The following is a 15287-nucleotide window of genomic DNA, read 5'->3' on the forward strand; positions in this document are numbered from 1 at the left end:
AACCGAGGCATTCCAAGCTCATATGATTGCAGCCCTACCCGAATTGAGGGAACAACAAGCCGATTTTGATAGGCGTCTAATGGAATCGAAGCAATCGGATGCGCAGTCAAGCTCGAAGCGCAACCTACGTCGCAAGTAGTGCTTTCCAAAATCACAAATTTTGTTATAAGTTAGGACCTCGGCTAAAAGTTTTTAAATTTCTTAAACTTTGTAACCGGAGACCCTTATAGGGGTCAAATTTTCGTGATCATTGTATCAACTATTATATTAATATAAGTGGCACTATTATTACTACGTGGAGTATTTCATTCAATCCTTAAAAAGTTATGGGAAAACCAAATGCTTGTTTCATATTTTCAGCCTTACAAGTAACTTTCATTCTTCTATTTTGGGACTTGTACTATCATCTATCGTTGGGCTATAGAAATCTAGTTCATAAGACACATACAGTTTCTATACTAAGGAATTCTTATCTTTATCTTTTCAACCTATAGTTGAAGGATGCCTCCGCATAGGAACCCAAGGCGAAACAACAGTGGGGAAGCGCCTATATCACCACCACCTCCACCTCCTCAATTTGATGTTGTCATGTTCCAAGCAGCAGTCACCGCAGCTGTAGCAGCTGCCATGTTACAGATCAATAACTCGAGTACTAATGGCTCGGGAACTAGCACACACCCATCCAACCATGGCGAGAGTCATGGGCAATCCCGAGAATGCACCTATAAGGACTTTACTAATGCCAAACCCCAGATGTTTTATGGAACTGGTGGTGTGATGGCTCTGAGGCAGTGGATCGAAAGGACAGAATCAGTCTTTGAAATCTGCTCCTGTCCCGAGCACAGCAAAGTCAAGTTTGCAACTTTCACCCTTATTGATAGAGCTTTAACTTGGTGGAATGGCCACGTTAAGGTACTTACCCTGATAGTGGCAAACTCCATAAGCTGGGAGAGCTTAAAAATCATGCTGATGAGAGAATACTGTCCACGAGGGGAGATTCAAAAACTCGATCTGGACTCTTGGAATGATTGGTACCGACATAGCAACTTATACCAACAGATTCCACGATCTAGCAATCCTTTGCCCAGATATGATTGCTCCTGAGAGCAAGAAAATAGAGAGATACATTTGGGGACTGTCGCCCCAAATTCGTTCAAGCGTGTTAGCTTCAAAACCTGACACTTTTGAAAGTGCCAAGGAACTGGTACAATCTCTTGTTGATTTCGGAGGTCATCAGAACTCAACGGTTGCTACACCAGAACCCCAAAAGGGAAACAACAACAAAAATAACAGGAAGAGAGTATGGAATAAAGGGAAGGGTGGGTCTTCCCAAGAATCCGCGAAGAAACAACAACTGGTTTCAGTGAATGCTGCTACTGTACCTACTATAATTCCTACAAATCCCTACCCAACAAAGCCTTATGGGGGTAACCTTCCAAAGTGCACCAAATGCACTTATCACCATCATGGACCTTGTCGGGAAATGCAGTGTTCCAACTGCAACAGAAAGGGACACACTGTCCGTTTCTGCAAGGATCCCGCAAAGCCGATCACTCAAGTTCCCAGCACGGGTGTAGGCTAAAATTGTTACAGTTGTTCCGAGGTGGGCCACTACAAGAGAAACTGCCCAAAGGCAGCAAATACCGGCGGGGTGGGACGAGTTTTGGCTATAGGCCACGATGAAGCCGTAGCTGATCCGACTATAGTTGCTGGTACGTTCCTTCTCGATAATTCATATGTATGCATATTATTCAATAGTGGAGCGGAGAGAAGCTTCGTGAGTCAAAACTTTATTCACTTACTTAAACATAAACCTAGCAACTTAGAAAAATCATTCACTGTAGAGATGGCAAATGGAAAAACGGAAAACACTAACTGCATATACATGGCCTGTACGTTAACTTTAGACGGTCATTCTTTCCCAATCAACCTCATGCCGGTCCAAATTAAAAGTTTCGACGTCATAGTCGGCATGGATTGGTTATGTCTTTTTCGCGCCAACATCCTGTGCTTTGAAAAAGCAGTTCGTCTTAGTCTTCCTAACGAAGAAACATTAGTGATTTACGGCGACAAATCAAGTACAAACCTTCGCATCATTTCGTGCATCCAAGCTCGAAAGTGTTTGCGAAAGAATTATCATGCATTTCTTGCGCACATCGTTGATACGAGTCAGGAATTAAGAGACATCAAGAGCATTCCTGAAGTACGCGACTTTCCTGATATATTTCCAGAAGAACTACCGGGATTACCACCACAACGCCAAGTCGAGTTTAGAATCGACTTAGTTCCAGGGGCTACCCCAGTAGCAAAATCGCCTTATCGCCTAGCACCAGCAGAGATGCAAGAACTTTCCAGTCAGCTTAACGAACTCCTTCAAAAAGGATTCATTAGACCAAGTTTCTCATCTTGGGGAGCACCGGTCCTATTTGTAAAGAAGAAAGACGGATCGTTCCGCATGTGCATCGACTACAGAGAACTGAACAAACTTACTGTCAAAAATCGTTATCCTCTACCCCGTATTGATGACCTATTTGATCAACTTCAAGGAGCAAACTACTTCTTGAAGAGAGATCTACGATCCAGATATCACCAATTACGAGTACTAGAGGGGGATATTCCCAAGACAGTCTTCCAAACTCGTTATGGACACTACGAATTTGTAGTGATGCCATTCGGATTAACCAACGCACCAGCAGTATTTATGGACCTAATGAATAGGGTGTGCCATCCTTAATTAGATCAGTTCTTCATCGTCTTCATCGATGATATACTTATCTACTCCCGAAGTAAGGAAGAGCATAGTCAACACCTACGAAAAGTCTTCGAAACATTGCGATCAGAGAAGCACTATGCGAAGTTCTCTAAATGCGAATTTTGGATTCGAAGAGTCAAATTTTTGGGCCACGTTGTTAGCAAGAAGGGGATACATGTGGACCCCTCCAAAATTAAGGCCATTGAGAACTGGTCGGCACCAAAGACACCTACAGAGATTCGTCAATTTCTAGGTCTCGCTGGCTACTATCGCAGATTCATAAAGAACTTCTCTAGCATTGCGAAACCTCTTACTACCTTAACCCAGAAAGGCGTGGCCTTTGAATGGGAAGCGAAACAAGAGAAGGCATTCCAAACACTGAAACAGGCCTTGTGCACCGCATCGATACTATCCCTTCCCGAAGGAATAGAAGATTTTGTAGTGTATTGTGATGCATCAAACCAAGGACTTGGTTGTGTTCTTATGCAGAGAGGGAAGGTTATTGCTTATGCCTCCCGACAGCTTAATACACACGAATTAAACTATACGACACACGATCTTGAGTTAGGAGCAATGGTATTTGCTCTGAAGATCTGGAGACACTACTTGTACGGAACAAAGAGTACTATTTTCACTGATCACAAGAGCCTTCAACACATTTTTTACCAGAAGGAGCTCAACATGCGTCAACGACGATGGGTCGAGTTACTCAATGACTACGAATGTGAAATTCGTTATCATCCTGGCAAGGCCAACGTGGTAGCTGACGCCCTCAGCCGAAAAGAATACATTGGGCGGAGAGTCAAATCTCTGGCTATGACTATCCATTCCCACTTATCCACACAAATTAAGGAGGCTCAACTGGAAGCGTTACAACCTGAAAATGTGGCGGGTGAATCCCTAAGAGGAATGGAAAAGAATCTAGAAATCAAGGGGGGCAGAGCGTATTATCTCATGGATCGAATCTAGACACCAAAACATGGTGGTTTCAGAGACGTAGTCATGACCGAAGCACACAACACGAGATATTCCGTTCACCCATGTTCAGATAAAATGTATCTGGATCTTAAGAAACTGTACTGGTGGCCTAACATGAAAGCAGAAATTGCTACCTTCGTAAGTAAATGCCTTACTTGCACTAAGGTTAAGGTCGAGTATCAAAAACCGTCAGGATTACTGCAACAGCCGGAGATACCGGAATGGAAATGGGAATGGATTACTATGGACTTCATAACCAAGTTGCCCAAGACGACGGGTGGACTCGATACCATATGGGTCATCGTCGACAGTTTGACCAAATCCGCGCATTTCCTACCAATAAAGGAGACTGACAAGATGGAAAAGCTTACAAGAACTTATTTAAGAGAAATAGTGTGACTGGATGGTGTTCCGATATCCATTATCTCCGATAGAGATAGTAGATTCACTTCAAGATTCTGGCAGTCACTACAAAGTTCCCTAGGGACTAGGCTAGACATAAGTACAGCCTACCACCTACAAACAGACGGGCAAAGTGAGAGAACAATACAAACTTTGGAAGATATGCTGAGAGCCTGTGTGATTGACTTTGGAAAGGCATGGGACATCCATTTACCCCTTGTCGAGTTTTCATACAACAATAGTTATCATACAAGCATAAAGGCGGCTCCGTTTGAAGCCCTCTATGGTCGAAAGTGCAGATCCCCTCTGTGTTGGACTGAAGTTGGCGACACCCAATTAGCTAGAGGACGAGTTCCTGAAAGCACTCTCACCGGTCCGGAAATCATACGAGAAACGACAGAGAAGATCGTTCAAATTTGTGAACGGTTGAAAGCCTCTAGAGACCGACAGAAAAGCTACGCTGACCAAAGGAGGAAACCTTTGGAATTCCAGGTAGGAGACCACGTTTTATTGAAGGTCTCACCGTGGAAGGGCTTAATACGCTTTGGAAAGCGTGGGAAACTAAATCCAAGATACGTAGGGCCTTTCGAGATTCTTGCTAGAATCGGCCCTGTGGCTTACAAGCTTAATCTACCGCGTGAACTTAGTAACATACATCCAACCTTCCATGTCTCGAACTTGAAGCAGTGTCTGTCCGATGAGACTCTTGTTATTCCTCTCGACGAGATCGAGATCAACGAGAGCCTCACCTTTGTGGAAGAACCGGTAGAAATTATGGACCGAGAGGTCAAACAAACGAAACAAAGTCGCATACCCATCGTGAAGGTTCGCTGGAACGACAAGCGGGGACCTGAATTCACATGGGAACGCAAAGATCAGATGAAGCAAAAGTACCCTCATCTTTTTCATATTCACTAGTATCTTTACTACTTTAAATTTTGGGACGAAATTCCCTCTAACGGGGGGATGATGTGACAACCCGATATTTCAACTCTATGTAATGACCTAAAAAGTCAAGTATTGTAACCACTTTTGTGATAATGAAATTAACTTCGAAAATAAAATGTCCAAAAAGTTTCTATTTAATTACCTACTATGTTTGATGTCATTAAACCGTGATCATACGTAAAAAGAACGCCCAAATCCGACTTCGTAAATTGAAGTTATGATTTTTCCAAGTCCGGCTTAGCGACAGACAGCTAAAAACTCGAATCGGAGACCGAGCGACTTTTGACCGGAATGACCTAAACGGGAATCGAAGGTCTCGACAATGGTATTTTAGTGGTAAAAAGTCTGGCAAAAACGGACGTCAGATAAAGAAGTTATGAATTTCTAATGGAATTTCCTTAACGCGACCTTTTAAAAATAAATAATAAAAATAATTTCAAAATTTGCTGACGGAATCTAAACAAAAGTTGTAGAGCATAGTCTCACCTACGCGTGGATATAAAGAACGTCGAAAACAGAGTTTGTATGAAGAAGATATGAATTTTAGAAGTTTATTAAATAAATAAAATAAAAATTTTATTATTAAACCTTGGTATTATCTGAAGGAAGAGTCAGCAAGTCTATCCGAGTTACGCCCAGCGTACTCAAGGGCTAGGCTTCGGATCGTCCACATCTCGCCCTATGTGAAGCTAGCACCCGTCCCATCCGAAGTCCGAGGCAGTCGAGGATCCGGTCATGTGTGACGCCCGCGTACGCCCAGCATACCGAGGCGGTTCCCACCCCCTATAAAAGGGATGCGAGGGTTCCGAAGAAAAGGGCCATTCTCTCTCATTTCTCTTGCGTTGTTGCCTCGTTTTCCGTGCCCGTGCTAAGCCGAAGCCCCGGTCACTTTGCTCAAGTCCCGAAGGTCGTTTGTGCTCCCGAGATTTCCGAGAATCCCGAGAAAATCCGTTTTCCCAAGAAGAAATTCTGCCCGGTTTTCACCTCGCCTTTCTTCGATCTTTCAAGTGAGTTCATACCCCTTAATTAACCCTTTTAAATATTCTAAATGCTTTTATATGCTTTCAAGGGGGGAATACAAGTAAAACACATGAGTATTATCGTGTGTTATATATAGAATTATTATACACTTTTATTTAACCGAATCATATGTGATTTATAAACTTTATAGGGAACTCTCATATATAAAATATATTATGATAACATTCTATCTTTTGAAATGTAAAATGTTGTCATATATGTATAAACTAAGCATTTTGCTTAGATTACATGTATACGTGTCCAACTTAGACACTATAAAAGCTGGTATTTGTTTAGTCATTCAGATAGTGACTGGCGTTTTTTTAGCTATGCATTACTCTATACTTTCATAACAAGTGGTTCATTTTCTAGGTATTTCTAAACACACGAGGCACACTTTTAGAAAGCTATAATAGGTATAGTTTTACGAGAATATTACTAACTTTTACATACTAGAAACATAATTTTCAAGAAGTCACTTTCATATACAAGAACAAACGAACATTTTAACACGTAAATCTGTTTTTATACTAAGTTTTGTGAGACATTAACTTCACGTACGTTCGAGTACACATTTCAAGTCATATATTATATACCAGAATCCCTTGGAGGGGGAGCATGGTGTTTGTGTATAGATCAATACGGGCTTGACAACCCGCGCCCTGACTGTTAGCTACAGTCCACCATTTGGGGCGGCAAACGTCATAACATTCCAACGCCTGAAGAACGTTGTGTATAGGCATTTCTAGTCAATAGCATGGTTATAAAACTCACATGGAGTATTAAAAATACATTGATTTACGAGGTTTTTCAAACATATTAGATATTTTACACGTACATACATTTTCTAGAAACAAACATTTGTCTTGATAGAAGGCTACATTTATGCTAGTAGAAAATATAGGATTTTCTAGAAACAAACAAACAAAAACAAAACATTTCATTTCATACAAACATTGTCATTTAATACTTATGAAACTCACCAGCTTAAATGCTGATCTACTCTTTCAAAACTACTTGTATGTCCCAGGGATTCAGTAATTACAGGTATCAAAACAGCTTTTGAAGAAGGGACGCTGCGTCGTCAGTTTAAATTCATATTTTGGCATCATATTGTAATTGGTTTTGAACATGTACCTTTTAAACAATGTAAACTTTCAATTATATATATGATGGTTGTATTGCTTTCTTTACTATGTATTCATTTGTTATGCTACCACATGAAGTCATCCGCCCCCGAACGTTTCCGTCGTTCCGGTTTGGGGGTGTGACATTTACGAACCACTTCAAGCAACCACACATATGCATCTGCTGTCTCACGAGCTAGTAAACCAGCAGCAAAAGTAACACAACGCTTGTGGTAGTTAACTCGAGTAAAAAGAAAAAATACCATAGAATACCAGATTTTTTTTGGTAAGTATTATTAAAAAGAACAAATACCATAAAAAGAACAAATAAGGATTAGGAATTACTTGTTTGTTTGATAAGTAGCATCAAAAGATAGTACATTTCCAAATTCCTTATAGTTGGCTTTCAAAGTATCATCAGCCCAAAAAAGTCAAGTAAGATGATCATCAACATCTTTTTGGACCTCAAATGAAAAATTAGAGAAACACAATTTTCTGTTTGTTAATATATCCACAACCATTTGTGAATCTTTGACACCAATTTAAGAATTCAAATCTCTATGAAAATTTTTAAAGTCAACTGCAGTCCCTTCCCTATAATCAAAGCCACCATTCATACTACTCACCAAGTTATAAGCTTTTGAAGCACCAATGTTACAAGTACCAACCTTATGTATAAAGGATTCATCAAGAAAATTCATTGTCCTATTAATCCTTAATAAGTGCAACTGATCTTGAGCAACAAGTCCATGGTTGTGATCTTCAACAAACACATAAATGTAGAACATTAAAGAACATCGGAGATTATTGAACTTTGAAACAGCAGGGCATCCATTCTTCTTAGAAGAAGTTCTTCTTCTCTTAACATCTGAAAATTTCACATTAATATTTTCATTCTTGAATGACTCCGTGAAACCTGATCTACTACATGTTGAATATCTAATACGAATTGTGCCATCATTGTATCTTTTTTGACTTGACATATTCACATCAAAACTAGATTCTTGACCATAAGTCTTGTAAAAGTCAAGACCAATATCCAGCGAATCAAACAGCAATCCTTTGAAAGGCTTCTTATGTATCAACTTATCATAAGGAACAAGCTTAAAAGTTTCAGTATTGTAGAGCTCAAAATCAAAACTATAACAAGAATTACTGCTATTTGAATGATCAATATTCATACTTGAAGATGATTGATCATGAACTGCAAAACCAAACAAAACATCTACTTTTTTACATTATATAAAAAATGTGAAATTTATATTAAGAAAAAAAACTTGTGAGATTGTTCATTAATAATTGAATGTAAATCTGAACAAGAATTACTGCTATTTGAATTATCAATATTCATATTTGAAGATGATTGATCATGAACTGCAAAACCAAAAAAAACATCTATTTTATTACATTATATAGAAAATGTGAAATTTATATTAAGAAAAAAAAACTTACGTGATTGTTCATTAATAGTTGAATGCAAATCTGAACAAGAATTCAGAGAACTCATAATGAATCGTCAGTAACCTGGAGTTTATATACAGATTAGAAATTTAGAATTGATAATTATACAAAGAAGGAAACAAATAAACAAGATAATCACAAAACATTAAAATATATTCACAAGATAAGATAAGATTCTTAAAATCACTAAAAGTTTGGAAAAAAACTTAAATGTCAGAAGATGCACAAGATATAATTGATTATCTAAATGTCGAATATGCATTACAGACGAATGATTACAGAAACGATCGAATGAAAAACAGTAACATCAAACAGATATTCAACATACGACATAATATTAGCAAATTAACAATAAAAACATAAAAATTTGAAGATTAAACGGTAAAATCAAGAGAATTTGACAATCAGACGATTACAATAACAATAACAATAAGATTGATAAACAATGCATCAGAAGAAAACAGTAAAATCAAAGTCCATAATTGACCTAATAATCATAAACGAAAGATGGATAGATGTTAAAAATACCTAATTATTAGCTAAAATCTTAATAAACTATTAGTAAATTGGATGAAAAAGGTTGAGATTTCGAAGAACATGCGAGATTTTGGATCGATCAGTGTTAGAAGACGAAGGACAATAACAGAAGACACTAACGGAGACAAATAAGAATATTAAATGAGACATTGAACTTACCAAAATGTCCCTCCGTGTTTTTTTTGGTTAATTAAGGATTAATATCCAAGATTAAAAGAAAATAGATGGTTAAAATGGGTTCCTTGGTTCTTTGATCCGTATTGATTCTCTATTGAACTTCTCTCTCTCTCTCTCTCTCTCTCTCTCTCTCTCTCTCTCTCTCTTTCTTTATATATATATATATATATATATATATATATATATATATATATATATATATATATATATATAGAGAGAGAGAGAGAGAGGAAGGATCATTTGAGAACTCAAAGTTTCCCGAGAACCCGAGAACTAAAAGTGGAACATTAGATCAATTATTTCTATGGCTTAGATGATTAGTGGCAAAATTTGTAAATATTAATAAGCTTAGTGGCAAATCAGGTTTATTAAAAATAATCATGAGGTTAAACTCAGTAGAAAAATGTTCTATCCTTAAGATCAGGTAACCCACATTTTACTCCCCAAAAACCATCGTCGTCCTCATCAACCCCCTTCTCTCTCACCTTGATATTCCCCCAAATTCAGACTTTTTCTCTCTAATCCCTTGATTGCCTCTTTCTTTCACAACTTCATCGTTGATTATTTGATGAAATCCAACGCCACCATCTGAAATCTATGGCCACGTCCATTAATCATCACGCCATAAATCGATTACCTTCTTCATCGTCTCTCTTCTGTCTCCATCGACATCCCCTATTTCCAATCAAATCCGTAGGAGGTGTCAACACCCGGAAAAGCATCGACGAGAGATCACCGGAGAACACAACGATGATACATCTTTTTCTACTTCCTTCCTCCCACCATCGCCTCACATTATGATGGTGTTATGTTTACTTATTGAGAGCATCTCAATTTATCTCCCGAATATTCGTATCCTTTATACATCACCGCCTCCGCCCTTCCAAACCTATTACATCAACTACAAGTTTGTCTCCTTAAGATCTCAAATCTGGATGCATCTCATGTTTGTATCCTTCATATAGTATGTAATAGTATCTCTTCATATAGTATGTAGTATATTTGTATAAACTCATAAATAAACTGACACTTTTGTGATTCCTTGTAATAGGAATAGTAAGTAGTATACCTCTAAACTATATCTATTATAGTTTACAAGTAATGTATGTATGTGACTGAACGAAAGTATACTTGTGCTACCCAAAGGTACTGAACTGACTGATAGAACTTTTATGTCTACATATGTATACATAATATGTAACTAATATTTAGACGACATTCGGACAAATAACCGATACCCTAAAGCCACATCCAAACAAGGAAAAGGAATTAATGTGAGTTAGCAGTCCTAAGTCCTTTAAACATTACTTACATAACTATACATATATAGGCATGCATTTGACAGTATAAAAGTTTAAAAGAAGTTTTGTAAAACATTTGAAGAGTTTAATAATAAAATCGATGACTTGAAGTCAATTTATAAAACGATTTATAAGCAGTTTGTTGACATAAACAGTTTAAAGTATAAGGAATCCTTTGTTTGAAACCTATTTATAACAGAATTTGAAAGGAAAGATTTAGTATAGAAAACGAGTTTGATAAAGAGCTTAACATGTAAAAGCATTTGAGAAAATGTTTTGAAGTAGTTTGTTTGGCAAAACAGTTAAAAGTATAGTGAATTCCATTTGTATACTAGTTATTAATCACATGTGATTGATATAATAACTAGTATGATTCAACTTGTATCCCCCCCCCCCCATAAAAGCGTTTAAAAACATTTAAAAGGTTAATTAAGGGGTATGAACTCACCTATAGTGAGTCGTTCGGAGGAAAGTGCTCGGTAGGATGCTAAGTGTCAAGTGAAGACTTGAACACAACACACGAATCCTATTTAACATATATTGATATATGTATGCATACAATTAGTATTTAAACAACTAATTAAGCAAGTAAAACACCCTAGGCTATGGAAAACAATCTATTGTGCCAAAGGGTATTAACATGAAGTGTTGAATCACATGTGATTCAACAAAGGCAAGAGAAATCACCATGAAAGGTGTTTACAGCCATGGGTTTACGGCCAAGGGAGTTTACGGTCGTAAACTCATGGTCAAATGTACAAATGTGTGTGTTTCAAGATCCTACAACTTCCTATGAAGGTCCAGGGTCCTTAGCTTGATCATAAGAAGGGTTAAATGCCTAAAATAGACATTAACATTGAGTTTACGGCCAAGGGAGATCTTGGGCCGTAAACTCAAGTTCTTCTTGTGTTCTTGGTGCTAAACTAATTGAATCATGAATACAACAAGCTAAGGGTAGTGTACTTACGATATAGAAGCTTGAAAGGGTTGATTTTGGTCAAGAACACTAGTGTGTGTTCTTGGTGTTTCTTGAAGATCTAAACAAACATGATTTTCATGGATGAAATCAATGAATGAAGCTAGTTAATAAGGTGTATCAACTAATCAAGGGATAGAATACTTACACTTATGATGATCTAAGGATGGAAAGTGGATGATACTTGAGAGAGAATGGAGGAAAATCGGCCAAGGAAAGAAAGAAATGAGAGAAATGGCCAACACTTGGATATATAGGATGAGTTTACGGCCCACATGGATTTTACGGTCGTAAACTCCAATGTGGTGGTCGTGAACTCATGGTGTTGGTGATTTAGGCTTGACCATTGTTCAGTGGTTTTAGTTGGTACTTCCTAGCACTCATTCCTTAAGTGTATTGGGCTCAGAACACTCAAACACGATCTAACGAATGCCAAACGTTAGCAGGAGTGAGTCTGACTTAAGGTTGATTGGACTGGCTTTTGAAGAAAAAAAATTTCGGGTTGTCAAATCGTCCCTATGTTAAAGGGAATTTCGTCCCGAAATTCAGATTCGAAAGTGAATACTCATGAATTATAGGAAGGACAAGTACTTCTGTTCCATCTGCATCTTGTGTCTTGATCGACGGGAAGGTCTTAGTTTGGCTTCTAAGTTTAGTCGCATGGCAGCACGATCACTCGTAGTCTTGAGCGGTCTCCGTCCTGAAGTTCATAATAGAATTCATACTAGATTCATCGATCGCAGCCTTGTGTATACGAGCCGTGTATAATTAAAATTGAAAAAGCAGTCGAATAAATGATTCCTCTCTAAGCTCACATCCAAACAAGGAAAGGAATTTAAAGCAATATCATCATTTCTAAGCTTGTAGAACCTTGATTATACACCACCCTTATGTATATATTCTTCCGCGATGGATCAACCATATGGGTCCTTGGCATTAAACTTGACGTACTGTACGAGAGGTATTCCGGAGAGGTTTGTTGGGGTTACTTCGGGAAAATTACGAAACATAAGGCACTCTAAGCACGAGTACCTCAGATTTATGGAATGACGGTTTCGTTAGAATGTTGATTACACGGAAAAGAGTTTTTCACACGAAACTGGCACTATGAGGATCAAATCGATTCAAGTCAAATGACAATGTCAGGCTACTCGAAATAACTGGCGTTAGACTATTTTAAGAAGGTGATACAAAGCAAAGTGGTGCAACCTATGAAAGAGTTTTAGTACTATAGTTTCATCTACGATACTATAATTGCAAACAAGATATACTGCTAAAAGCAAGTACACGCAGCACGAGAGTCCCTAACACTGATGGGGTCTCGCAAAAGATAAAACTCTAGTTGCACTAGTATTAAAAAGTTTAAAAGTCTAACATTAACGCCACAGAACACACCAGAATTTCATCGTGGATCAGGAATAGTCTCTCCTGCGGCGGTGATCCTAAGTATCTTACCGTCTGCGCCAGAGTTCTTTGTTATTGGACAATCCTTTTTGAGGTGTCCTATCTCACCGCATTGGTGACATATTTGGCTTGCACTAGCATCGGTGGTGGAAGTGATGTGTCGGGTCGGAGTTATATGGACACGGTTGCTTTCGTTGTTCCTCCTTTTCGAACAATTCCTTTTAAAGTGTTCGATTTCACCGTAAACATAGCAAACCTGGTTGACTCCGATGTCCGGGACTTGAGTGATGGGTTGTGCCGGTGCCCCATAGCTACGACCATGGTGCCCTATCTTGTGGTAATTGCAGCATTGCATTTCATGGCAAGCCCCATTATGATGAAAGTTACACTTGTCACACTTCGGAGTTTTCCCTCGTATGGTCTGATCGGTGTTGGAATGGAAGGGGTTGCCACTTGTTGTTGTTGCATGGCAAGTCTTTGGGATCGCTTGCGCTCCTTTTGGGCTTGACGCTTTCCTTTCCTATTCTTGGTTTTACGGCTTTGCAAGTATGTGACTGTTATCATTTTTTGGCTTCCCGGATCAATACAACGATCGGAATTGTCAACCCCTTGCCAGCCTTGCTTGCGTTGTTAGCACTGAGGTTTGCAAGGACAGCTGCTACTGCAGCTGTTACCGTGACTTGGAATGTAGCAGTGTCGATATGAAGGATAGGGGTTTCATTGCTCGGCTAACTATTTCTGGAGGACGACATGATTCTGCTATACGAAAGAAAACGAGTTCGTGAGTGATTATGGTTGAACCTAGATGTATTTCGATCATTCATGTAAAGAGTGGAAGTAAGTTCTCGAGGGTTTGACCTACATCCCTATGATGCAGTCCTAGTAAAGAGTAGAAGTAAGTTCATAGAATGGTTATAAGACAATTGCTAACCAACCTTCGACAAGAATTGGAAGTGATCCCTGAGCTAAATTACCATAGCTCAATAACTTGACTAGAGTGAGTTTTAGACAGAATTCTAACGATAGTATGATGAAAGTATTTGAACAAAGATTGACACAGAAATTAGTCGGCTGTCAATATCATTGATATTTATGATGTAATAAGTTTGGGAAAATTGACCTTGTAGTAGGTCTTACATCATATCTGGAGTAGAAAAGTTTTGATAGCATAAAGGCCTAACCAAAAGTACTTACGGTACTGGGGTAGTTACATAGAAAAGTGCTACATAGGGCATAGACAGGAAAACGATTCCTTATAACAAGGAAGGAAAGATAAAGTATTTCCTACTGGTGATGGTCATCCCTCTGGTGAACCCTTAGTTCAGCCATTTGACATTCCATATCAGCAGGTGTCTTTCGTACACCCTCTGGCATACTTGGAGCTCTATGACTTTGGCTCGAATTTCAGCTAGTGCTTGCAGCAGAGCCTCATGGTCTCTCTCAGATCTCTCACATGCATTTTCAAGGTAAATGGTGTGGATCGTATGCATTCCTGCATTGGCATCAACCTCTGCGATACGATGGAGAGTTGTCCTGCCCTGGATTTTGTTTCGAGCAACTCTACGGACTAGGATTGACAGAACTCTGTCTGCTGAGCCTCCTTCACTTATGTTATAGAAGCTTCGGTCTCCATTAAATGGCATAGGTTGATCATTCTCTTCGCTCCATGTCTCCAAACATTCTACCGAAGGAGGCGTCGGGCCTTGAAAAGCCGAACGGGGGTTAGGATTTGGGTTAGGAGCCACCGGGGGTAGGTTCTCAACCTCAGGCTCAGAGTTAGCACCATCTGAAAAGCCTTCAACATGGTGATCATCCAAAGGGAATTGATGATCATCTTCTGGCTCTTCTCCAAACCCTCCTGCATTGCCTCCGTTCAGGAAGTACAGGTCGTCGTGGGGATAGGGTCTAGCCATGTTATCTACGAGAGAATTGGGGTAACGAAAAAATTATTAGATGTACTAACTAGATAATTATATGATAATCTTCATCAGTTACTTCAATATTTGTAAAGTGCATACTAGTTATATGTAATCAAAGCAGGAAAGGCTTTTGAACAAGTGGCCTTAACTCCAAATTTACAAGGAACAGGGGGTAAAGCAAAATTTCACAGATTCTAAGTCTATGACATCCTAGTTATATATAACCTTAGTGTATCCACTTAGCAACTATTAACTTATTAATGAAGATCTTTAGTTCTCAACTAA

This window comes from Lactuca serriola, chromosome 7 (genome assembly GCF_051521515.1).
Source record: "Lactuca serriola cultivar US96UC23 chromosome 7, Lser_US96UC23_V15, whole genome shotgun sequence".
Lineage (NCBI taxonomy): Eukaryota > Viridiplantae > Streptophyta > Magnoliopsida > Asterales > Asteraceae > Lactuca > Lactuca serriola.